General features: G+C 42.9%; 1 pseudogene; it reads left to right on the top strand.

Annotated features, from left to right (window-relative positions):
* The first annotated feature begins 1,535 nt into the window (after positions 1 to 1,535).
* On the top strand, positions 1,536 to 10,411 carry LOC123461548 (annotated as a pseudogene).
* The last annotated feature ends 1,488 nt before the right edge of the window (positions 10,412 to 11,899 follow it).

Here is an 11,899-nt window from a genome sequence, read left to right as displayed (position 1 = left end):
CGAAGTTGGCGTGGCCGGGTCCCGGGCCGCTGCTGTGTTCGCTGGAGCTGGGCTCAGGTGTTGGGGGAGGGGAGGGAGCCGCGGCTGCTCTGGTTGTCTCGCTGCTCCACGTGTTCTAACTCGCGGTCTTCTCCTCCCCTGCTCGCTGCTGCTCTCCCCTCACGTTTCCCGAGTTGCGGAGAGCGCGGTGTGAGGGGAAAATCCCGCACCTGGCTTTTCCTGCGGCTCGAGCTGGTCTGGTGGTTTTCTGCTGCGCCGCGGCTGCGGTGGTTGGCCGAGCTGCCTGAGCCGCTGTAGCCGCTTATCCCGCCTGTGCGGGCTCTGGCTGCTCTATAACTCTTCTACTTCTCCGCTGCCGCCTCAATTTCCTATACACCTCACTTTTTAGTAAAAACGTGTATTTTGCTGAGTTTTTTTGGTCTTTTTCCCCCCTAGGCTGCTTTGGCGTGGTACCTACGCCGCCATCTTAATCGGAAGTCCCTGAATCTGTTTTTGCCCCACTCGACTCAGGTGGTGAACAGGTTAAAGAATTTGCTCCTGCTTTCACTTGGGCATGTGTTATTGAAAACGCATGAACAGTCTTAGGTTGTTTGATTCTAGCTTTGATGTGCTGTACAGGTGCAGGAGAGGGAGAGCAGATTGCTAGGTCTAAGTCATGGAGTTGTTTAAGTAAAGTGGCCTTTTCTTTTTTAACTGCAAGGAGAGTTTTTAGTGATTGAGCTTCCCGGGAAAGTTGGCAGGTTGCCTGTCGAGTCACTGCTTCTAAATCACAATCAAGAGTTACAGGGGCACAGAAGTGACGTGACTTAGGCATATGAAGATAAGGTGGAGGGTCTGCTATGGGGGCTGTGGGAGGTGGCCAGTCAGGGTTGTGATATCTGGCAGCCTCATACTCTAGCTCTGATTCCTCATCTAGGGAAAGAGGGGTATTGGGGGAGGGGTAACTGCAGATTTGGAGAGAATAGGATAAATGGATTTAAGGGCAGGTGGTTCACACTCAGGCATAGGAATAATGACAGAGGGGCCCAGTGAAGGGGGATCATTTGTCTTGCCTAGCGCCTTTCCCTGGGAGCTGCCATCTAGGTGCCTGCCTGGAGGGCAGGGCGGCTGGGGGAAGGGAACTGCTGCTGCAGCGGCAGTAGCCGCTGGGGTATCCTGATGGCTGGAAGTTAGTTCATGAATGGGAGGGGCTTTGCTAGGTTTAAGGTTATTTTTAAGAAAGAATTCTCCATCCCTAACAACTTTTGAAACATCCAGGTGACACCGGTGAACTTGAAGTACATCATTTATTAAATTCCAATATGAGAAGATTTGAACTGGGACTTTTTCAATCTCCCACTCTCCCCCATCTTTTTTCATCAATGGTACCTTCCTGGGGAAACCATGGACATAAATCTTCTAAGAAGAGGAAAAAATGAACAAGATCTTTTTCTTAACTTTTGCTCCACGAGTCTTGAGGGAGTCTTTAACTCCCTGGATAAAAAGTTCCTGTTTACTTAGTGTCTGTCCTCAAGATAGAAAAGGAAAGAGGAGAAATGGCAAGACCAAAGGGCAACGTTCCCGGTCGGAGAACCGGCACAGGGGATTCCCTGGTGGGCCTACCATAAGCCTAACCGCAATTCTAAGAGCTGGCAGCCACACTAAGAGCATTTACTGGCTGTTGTGTACCCAGTTTTGTTGATAGGAAGAGAGGCTAGATAGGAGGTCTTTGCCAATGCCCGAATGGGCTGTTGGGACTCACACAGGGAGCTAGGGGCCTTCAGCCAATGCCAGAGGGTAGCGCTGGCCAAGAGGCTTCAGTTGCCCTGTTGCTATGTTACAATTCCATGCAATGGCGCCAACCGAAAGTAAAAGGAGGAAAAGAAGTGGAAAGGGAAAACCCACAATTCTTGTGTCTAGAAATTTGACTGAATAGTCTTTACTTTAATTGCCTAAACTTTGTTGTTTACCTCAAACAGATCAGTTTCGTAGGCAGGCTCTTTCTGCATCCATCACAGTGCGGGTCTGTATTACAGGTGCGGACTGCCTGCAGTGACCTCTATGCGGATCTTCACTCACCCCCCTGGTGGGGTGGCTATCCAATGGCGGGGACGGCCGTCTACTTGAGTGACATTCAGGTTTTTTCTTCGTACTCTGGGCCCCATGTTCGGGCACCATTGCCCCAGCCGGCAGGGAGTTGAACAAGGGCTCGGGGAGAAGCTAACCTGAATGGGGAAGGAAAATGGACAAAAGGAGACCAAGCTAGGTATTTGTCAAGGTCTTGAAGTTTATTTTTACACATAGGTTTTTATAAGGTTGTAGGGGGAAGGAATCATAACCAGGCCAGAAATCTCAGGGTTACTGGTTAAATGTAATTTCTTTGTTTCTTCATCAATTACTGGCAGCACCAGGAGAGGCTGTCACCCAGGTGTAATGGCTCCTTCATTTCTGGTAATAGATCATTAGATGAGGAAATAGAAACTTAACCTGCTATATGGCGGTTTCTGTCAACATGGCCGAGGTTTGGTTCATAGCTCCCAACATTGGACAGTGAACTCATTTATTTGGATATGATTCTGACTTGTTTCCTAGTTCCAACTATGGGTTCCTTTCCACTGAGCAGATCTGTTAGCCAGTTTAAGAGCAGTTGCTTACCCAGCATGGCTGTGTGCCACTATTACACTTGGGTGAGCATCACATCATGTTATTTGCTTCTTAGCAGCTTAGACCTCAAGTATCTTAGATGTTGGCCATTTTCCTCCAGCAGCATATAGCAACTTCTAACATTAGACAAGCTAACTGTCTGAGGACTGACTCTCTTCCTGATTCTAGCCAGGTCTCTCTATGTTCCATACCAAAAGCATATGGTGTGTTCATCAGTAGGGTTTTACCATTAATCATTGATAGGTAATCAAGCCCTCTGGCAAGAATCTATCTTGATTTGGGAAAATTTGTAGTTCTCTGTGATCAACAGCTCAATGTGGTTTTTAACCACATCCTGGTATTGGGAGTTACAGGCCAGCACCAAGGGAAAAGAAGGAAGAAAACATAGATAATATACAAGAGAAAGAGAGATGAGATGGAGGGAGGGAGGGAAGGAAAGAAGGAGGGGGAGAGAGAAAGAGAGAGAGAGAGAGAGAAAGAGATTGAGAGAAACATGAGATAATTAAGGTTAGCCTTCATCATACCCTACCCAGTGCTCTTTGGTTCATGTGTTCTCTCTAAGGACCTGATAAAGGTTCAACCTTTTAGTCTATATTTCAGGATATAGGATTTTATTGTAGTAGTTCCATTTGGATCCAGTTGTGTACCCCCCCTCACCATTACCCTCCCCTCCTGTCTCACCATTCCTATTATCTAGTCCTCAAGATGCCTATTAGATATGTCAGCATCTTGGGCAGATTCAGGTTAGGAACCACAGATGAGTGAGACCATGCAACAATTGTCTTTTTGTTATTGGGTGAGTTTGCTACAAATGATCTGTTCCAAGTTCAACCATTTTCTTCAAATTTCATTGTGTCATTTTTCCTTACTGCTGTGTAGAATTCCATCATGTAAATATACCACATCTTTGTTATCTATTTGTCTAGTGATGGACATCTGGGTTGATTCCAGTTCTTAGATATTATGAATTGAGCAGTTATAAACATGGTTGAGCAAATATATCTGAACTGAGATATGGAGCTTTTAGGGTAAATGCCCAGTAAGGGAATAACTGGGTCTGTTTGTAACTCTACAGTCAACCTTTCTAGCAGTCTCCCTATTGCTTTCTGTAGTGTTTTTATCAGTTTGCAGTGGAATCTTATAGTTATTTTAATTTTCTTTTCCTTGATGGTTAGAGATGTTGAACATTTTCTTTTTTTTTTTTTAAATTTTTATTTATTTATTTGAGAGTGACAGACCGAGAGATAAAGAGGCAGAGAGAGAGAGAGGAGAGTGGGCATGCCAGGGCTTCTAGCCACTGCAAACAAACTCCAGATGCATGCGCCCCCTTGTGCATCTGGCTAACGTGGGTCCTGGGGAATCGAGCCTTGAACCAGGGTCCTTAGGTTTCACAGGCAAGCGCTCAACTGCTAAGCCATCTCTCCAGCCCTGAACATTTTCTTAACTGTGTGTTTGCTATTTGTATTTCTTCCTCTGTGAACTCCCTATTCAGTTCTCTGTCCCATTTTATGAATGGGCTGTTTGACCTTTTATTGTTTAGGTTTTTGAGTTCTTTGTAGATTCTGTAAATTAAGACTCTGTAAATTGTATAGCCAGCAAAAATTTTCTCCCATTCTGGGGGTAATCTATTGGCTCTGCTTATGGTATGTTTGTCTGTGAAAAATCTTTTCAGTTTCATGAGCTCCCACTGGTTGAGTGATTGTTTAAGTTCCTGAGCTGCTGGGGTTTTGCCGAGGAAGTCTTTTCCCATTCCTATATAATGGAAAGTTCCTCCTATTTTTTTTTTCTTCCTGTAGAAGAGTTTCAGGTCTTATATTGAGGTCTTTGTTCCATTTGGACTTGATTTTTTGTGCATAGCAAGATATGTGGGTCTAGTTTCATTTTTCTGCATATGGTTATCCAGCACCACTTGTTAATGATGCTGTGTTTTTTTGAGTCTACATTAATTAGAGCCTTTGTCAAAGATCACATAGTTGTAGTTACTTGACTTAAATCTTGATCCTCTATTCTGTTACATTCATCTATATTACTGTTTGTTTGTATGGTAGTACCATGCTGTTTTTTTTTTTTTTTTTTTTTTTTTTTTTTTTTTTTTTACTGTGGCTTTGTAATATAGCTTTAGATCAGGTATGATGATGCCTCCAGAGGTGATTCTTTTGCTGAGGATATGCTTGGATAGCCAAGGCCTTGTTGCAATTCCATATGAATTTTGAGATCTTTTTCCTTATCTCTATGAAGAGTGATGCTGGGATTTTTTTTGTTTTGTTTTGTTTAATAGCAATTGGCAGGCTTTAATATCTAAGAAAAATTAAGTCCATCATACACATTAAAAATGCAGGAAATTTCATGCCAACATGAAGATTTTCTGGTAACTTTTAGAATGAACATTATATATACAGTGGTCTTTATAGTTCAATGTATAGGTAATAATGTTATATTGAAATTTATACCTTTCCCTGTAGATTTATTATGGCCCACATCATTCACTCATTTGCATATCTGAAACCTGGACCATGTCAGAACATGGGAATTTAAAAAGTGAAAAGAAAGCACAAGGATCACATATATGAAAAGAACATTAAAGATCTACATGCATGTGCATGTGGGTGTACCATTGCCTTTTGCACTGCAAACAAATGCCAGGTGCTTGTGCCACTTATTGCATCCAGTATTACATGAGTAGTGACAAATTGAACCCAGGCCAGCAAGCTTAAGAAGCAAGTGCCTTTAATCACTGAGCCACCTTTTCATCACAGAATATTTATATCTGTAGATAATCATGAAAAAATTCAAAACTTTACACTTATGCAGTTTAGTAGCTTAACAAAAGAAATATGCAATTAAATAAATCCTCCAGTGACATTTATATACTTTACAATTTAAAAAACACTAACTGTAAAAGTTAAAGGAGAAAAAAATGAAACAATTTTGTATAGTATATCTTAAAGATATTGATTATATGATGAAAAATTAAAAATGAATGAGATGATGGATTTCAAAGTTAAGTGAAATCTTTGCTATATTCCAGAAATGCTACTATTATAAGCCTGATAGCAAAAAGTGGGGAGAGGAGAATCTAACAAAACCCACCAGCGTCAATGTGTATTACCTTTGTGAAAAAAAAAAAAAAATCAATGCTGGCACACGCCTTTAATATGATGCTGGGATTTTTATTGGTATTGCATTAAATCTGTATATTGCTTTTGGTAGGATTGCCATTTTCACAATGTTAATCCTGCCTATTTAAGAGCATGGGTGTGTTGGGCCTTGAGAGGCCCAGGTGTGAGGCCTAGTGGAACTTCCTGAGCCTAGCTAAAGTTTGGTGACCTGTCTCTGGCCAGCTAGGACTCAGCAAGACTCCTAATAGCTTCTGGCCTGCTACTTCTGCACAGGAGTTGGAATTATCATTTCAATAGTCACAGTTTACTATTGGCCCTTACCTTTCCCCCCATCCTAGAATCCCCATCTTTGTTCCCAACATTATATAGGCAACTACTTGTAACAATCAAGCAAGTTCCTGCTTCAACAAGACTCCTGACTCAGTGTGGTTTTTCTCTGGAGACTAGGAGAGGGTCTGAGTCGTCCGACGTTCACCCTTCTTTCCCAACCCCTTGGGAGGAACCAGCAGGCCTGGTCCCTCCTCAGCACTACCTACCCGCTGGGGAGGAGCCCGGTATGGGTGGTCTTTCTGTCTTCATAAATTTGTTGTTTTCATTATATATGTTTTTCACATCCTTGATTAGTGTTATTTCAAGGTTTGTTGTTGTTGTTGTTGCTGTTGCTATTGAAAATGGGACAGTGTCACTAATTTCATTCTCTATATCTTTGTCCTCTGCGTATAGGAAGGCTTATGATTTTTGTACATTGATTTTGTATCCTGCTACTTTGCTAAAGGAATTAATTACCTTTAAGAGTTTTCAAATGGAGGCTGTCAGGTCTCTTATGCATAGGACCATGTCACCTGCAAATAGGACTAACTTGACTACTTCCTTTCCAATTTATATCCCTCTTATTTCTTTCTCCTGTCTTATTGTTTGTGCTAGGACTTCTAGTACTATGTTGAAGAGCAGAGATGAGAGTGGGTACCCATGTCTTGTTCCTGATCTCAATGGGAATTCCTTAAACCCTACTAAGTTCCTGCTTGATCCGTATAAGCAGAAAAGTTATAGAGAAAAGGAACAGAAGGCCACTTTGAATTATAGAAACAGAGAGTTAAGACCTCTTAACCAGTTTCCAGACTTGAGCCAGTTCACAGATTGTAAGCCCCTTGATTGAAGGGGTGGCCGGATCCCCTTGAGGAAGGACCCTCCCATAATCCCCAAAAGTTTCAATGTTAAGCTTAGTCTCATAGTCCTCATAGAACCTTTGGCTTTTTGCTAGGATAACTGTACACTGGGGCAAAGGAAATAATCAGACCTTTTGGGGCTTACCGAACACTGGCTCTGAACTGACATTGATTCCAGGAGACCCCAAACTGTGCTGTGGCCCTTCAGTTAAATAGGTGCTTATGGAAGTCAAGTCATCAATGGGGTTTTGGCAAATGATAGACTGACAGTGGGTCCAGGAAACCCCAGAACTCACCCTGTGATTAGTCCCCTAGTCCCAGAATGCATAATTGGGATAGATATACTTAGCAGTTGTCAGAACCCCCATATTGGTTCCCTGACTCATGGAGAGAAGGCTATTATGGTTGGAAAGACCAAATGGAAGCCATTGGAGCTCTGTCCATCAAGGAAAATAGTGAAACAAAAATAGTATTGCATCCCTGGAGGGATTGCAGAAATCAATGTCACTATAATGGACTTGAAGGATGCAGGAGTGGTGGTTCCCACCACATCTCCTTTTAACTCTCCTATTTGGCCTGTTCAGAAGACAGATGGATCCTGGATAATGATAGTGGATTATTGAAAACTTAATCACATGGTGACTCCAATTGCAGCTGCTGTACCAGGTGTGGTTTCTTTACTTCAGCAGATTAATACATCTCCTGATACCTGGTATGCAGCTATTGATCTTGAAAATGCTTTCCTCTCCATACCTGTCCATAAGCACCAAAAGAAGCAATTTGCTCTCAGCTAGCAACATCAGCAGTACACCTTTATTGTTTTATCTCAAGGTTATATTAACTCTCCAGCCCTGTGTCATAGCTTAGTTCGCAGGGATCTTGATCTCCTATCACTTCCACAAGGTGTCACATTGGTCCGTTATATTGATAACATTATACTGATTGGATCAAATGAGCAGGAGGTGGCAACCGCTCTGGAGTTGCTGGTACAGCATATTCACATCAGGGGATGGGAAATAATTCCATCCAAATTTCAAGGCCCTTTCACCTCAATGAAATTTCTAGGAGTTCAGTGGTATGGGGCATGCAGGGATATCCCTTATAAGGTGAAGGATAAGTTGTTGCATTTGGCCCCTCCTACCACTAAGAAAGAACCACAACGTCTAGTGGGCCTATTTGGATTTTGGAGATAGCACATTCCTCACTTGGCTGTATTACTCCATCCCATATACTAAGTGACTCAGAAAGCTACTAATTTTCAGCCCAGAATAAGAGAAGGCTCTTCAACAGGTCCTAGCTACTGTGCAGGCTGCTCTGCCACTTGGGCCATATGATCCAGCAGATCTGATGGTACCTGAGGTGTCAGTTGTGGACAGGGATGCTGTTTGGAGCCTTTGGCAGGCCCCCATAGGTGGATCACAGCAGAGCCCTTGGGATTCTGGGGCAAGTCTCTGCCATCATCTGCAGACAATTATTGTCCCTGTGAGAGACAGATCTTGGCCTGCTATTGGGCCTTAGTAGAAACTGAACACTTGTCAATGGGCCATCAAGTTCCTATGAGACCCAAGCTGCCCATTATGAGCTGGGTATTATCTGACCCACCAAGCCATAAAGTTGGACGTGCACAGCAGCAGTCCATCATCAACTGGAAGTATTATATCTGTGATCAGGCTCAAGCAGGCCATGAAGGTGCAAGTAAGTTACATGATGAAGTTGCCCAAATGCCTATGGTTGCTACTCCTGTTACAATACCTTCTTCCCCCAAGCATACACCTATGGCATCATGGGGTGTGCCCTATGATCAACTGACTGAAGAACAAAAGACTAGGGCATTGATTACAGATGGCTCATCATGTTATGCAGGCACCTCCCAGAAGCTGACAGTGGCAGCATTACAGCCCCTTTCTGGGACAACTCTGAAGGGCGGTGGTTAAAGGAAGTCTTCACAATGGGCAGGACTATGATCAGTACACATGGTTGTGCATTTTGCTTGGAAGGAAAAAATGGCCAGATGTGAGGTTATACACTGATTCATGGGCTGTGGCCAATGGTTTGGCCACATGGTCCAGGACATGGAAGGAGCACAGTTGGAAAATTGGTGAGAAGGTCATTTGGGGAAGGTGTATGTGGATAGAACTCTCTGAATGGGCAAGGAATATAGATATGTGTGTCCCATTTTAATGCTCATCAGAAGGTGACCTCATCAGTGGATTACTTTAATAATAAAGTAGATAAGCTGGTCTGTTCTGTGGATAGTGGTCAACCTCTTTCTTCAGCTACCCCCTGCCATTGCCCAATGGGCCCATGAACAAGGAGGCCATGGTGGCAGAGATGCAGGCTATGCACGGACACTAACTAAGGCTGACCTGGCTATGGCTGCTGCTGAGTGCTAAATCTGCCAGCAGCAGAGACCAATATGGTAGCATTCCTCAGGGTAACCAGCCAGCAACTTGGTGGCAAGTTGACTACATAGGACCTCTTCCATCATAGAAAGGGCAGTGTTTTGTCCGTATTGGAATAGACACTTATTCTGAATATGCACGTAAGACTTCTACCAAAACTAGCATCTGTAGGCTTACAGAATGCCTTATCCATTGTCATGGTATTCAATACAGCATTGCTTCTGACCAAGGAACTCACTTCACAGCCAAGGAAGTACCACAGTGGGCTCATGATGATGAAATTCACTGATCTTACTATATGCCCGAAAACCCTGAAGCAGCTGGCTAGATAGAATAGTGGAATGGCCTTCTAAAGAAACAGCTACAGTGCTGACTAGGTGGCAATATCTTGGAGGGCTGGGGGAGTGTCTGCCAGCAGGCTGTATATGCTCTTAATCAGCATCCTATATATGGTACTGTTTATCCCATAGCCTGGATTTATGGGTCCAGGAATCAAGGGGTGGAAATGGGAATGGTCCCACTTACCATCACTCTAAGTGACCTATTAGCCAATTTTTTGCTTCCTGTTCATGCAACCTTACACTCTGCTGGCCTGGCAGTCTTGGTTCCACAGGGGGTGTGCTTTTGCCAGGAGGCACAAAGATTATCCCATTGAACTGGAAGCTAAGATTTCCCCTGGCCACTTTGAGATCCTGATGCTCTTGAGTGAACAGGCTGAGAAAGGAGTTACAGTGGTAGCAAGTGTGATTGATCCAGACTACCAGGGGAAATTAGACTGTTCCTCCACAATGGAGGTAAGGAAGAGTATGTCTGGCAATCAGGAGATCCCTTAGAGCATCTCTTAGTGTTACCATGCCCTGTTATCAAAGTCAATGGTCAACTGCCACAACCCAATCAAGGAAGTGTGATAAATGGCCCAGATTCTTCAAGAATGAAGGTATGGGTCACTCCTCCAGGTAAAGAACCAAGATCTGCTGAGGCGCTTGCTGAAGGTGGAGGAAATACAGAATGGGTATTAGAAGAAGGCAATTACAAATACCAGCTAAGTGCACATGACCAGTTACAAAATCGTGGACTGTAATTGCCATGAGTGTCTCTGTCTTACCTTGTTAAGAATGTTTGTACATATCTATATCAATATTAAGATGCTTTTGTTTTTCCACTATTTCTCTATTAGGTAATTTATACTTATTAAGATCATATTGCTAGTTAGACACTGTTGAATTTATATTTGATTTATTATATTAAAGACTGAGCATTCCTCATGGAACCTTGCTTTGTATCGGGGGGAGGGAATTGTGTGTTTCCAGTTATACAAGGGATAGTTATATCATGTTAGGCAAAGTTATGACCTTGTTACTATCTTCATTTGGAAATTAAGTATGATGTAAGGAGATATGGTTTGGTGTCAAGTTGACAAGGGGAGGACTTGTAATGGTTAAGTTTGTGTCAGATTGATCTGTTTAGGAATCAACAGATATTCCTTATAAGTGGATCTCTGAGGTTGCTTCCAGGAGGGATTAACTAAAGGAGGAATCCTTCATCCAGGGTGATCCCTACCCCCAGAGTGGGTGGCCCCTCTCTGAGTGGAGGTTTTATCAAAAGAAGCTTTAGGAAGAAAGGTATTCTTCTCCCCCTCCACCTGGATGCCAGTGCTGCTTTCTGCCTTCCAGTGTGGACCAAATACCAGCATGGACTGAAGAGCAGCATCTCTCCCGGACACCTCCAGGCCTTCAGTGCCAGATTGGGACTGCTGAGGCATCCAGCCTTGTTGACTAAGCAGCTACAAGGTTCCTTGACTCTCAGGCCTATAATCTGCTGTTGTTGGACTGTCATAAACTAATCCAATAAATTCCCATTTAATATAATTTATTCTATCGGTTCTGTTCCTCTAGAGTACCCTGACTAATACATGCCTTAATCATTAAGCCATCTCTCCAGCCCATTTTCCTGATACATCCTGTTAACTTATGTCTCTTGATGGGTGAATTAAGGCCATTAATGTTTAAGGTAATAACTGTGAAGTTTGATTTAATCCCTGCCATATTATAGTCCTTTATTGGGTTTGGTGTTTTCTTGGACTTTGTACTTTATTGAGTCTTCTCTAGGTTTGTTTATTGTGGTCTAATTCTTGTAGGCTCTTGACATTGGTTGTTTAACTTCTGTGTGTAGAATTCCTTGAAGTATTGTCTGTAGGTTTGGCTTTGTGTTCATATAGTTGTAAAGCTGACTTTTATTGTGGAAAGTTTTTATTTCACCATCTTTTATGAGGGACACTTTTGCTGGGTAGAGTAGTTTGGGTTGAAAACGATAGGTTCTTACCACTTTGCAGTGTTTCATTCTAGCCCCTTCTGGCTTTTGGGATTTCCATTGAGAAGTCTGAGATCATTTTACCTTTATTTGTAATGTGTTGTTACTCTCTTGCTGCTCTTAGGACTTTCTCTTTCTTTTCATTGTTCAGAGTTTTAATGATAATATGTCTTGAAGAGTTTCTCCTTTGGTCCAGTCTGTTTGGAGTTCTGTTAGCTTCTGTTATCTTGATGGAATTCTCTTTTGGGAGGGTGGGAAA

This window comes from Jaculus jaculus, chromosome 6 (assembly GCF_020740685.1).
Source record: "Jaculus jaculus isolate mJacJac1 chromosome 6, mJacJac1.mat.Y.cur, whole genome shotgun sequence".
Lineage (NCBI taxonomy): Eukaryota > Metazoa > Chordata > Mammalia > Rodentia > Dipodidae > Jaculus > Jaculus jaculus.
This window is presented reverse-complemented; position numbering and strand designations above follow the sequence as displayed.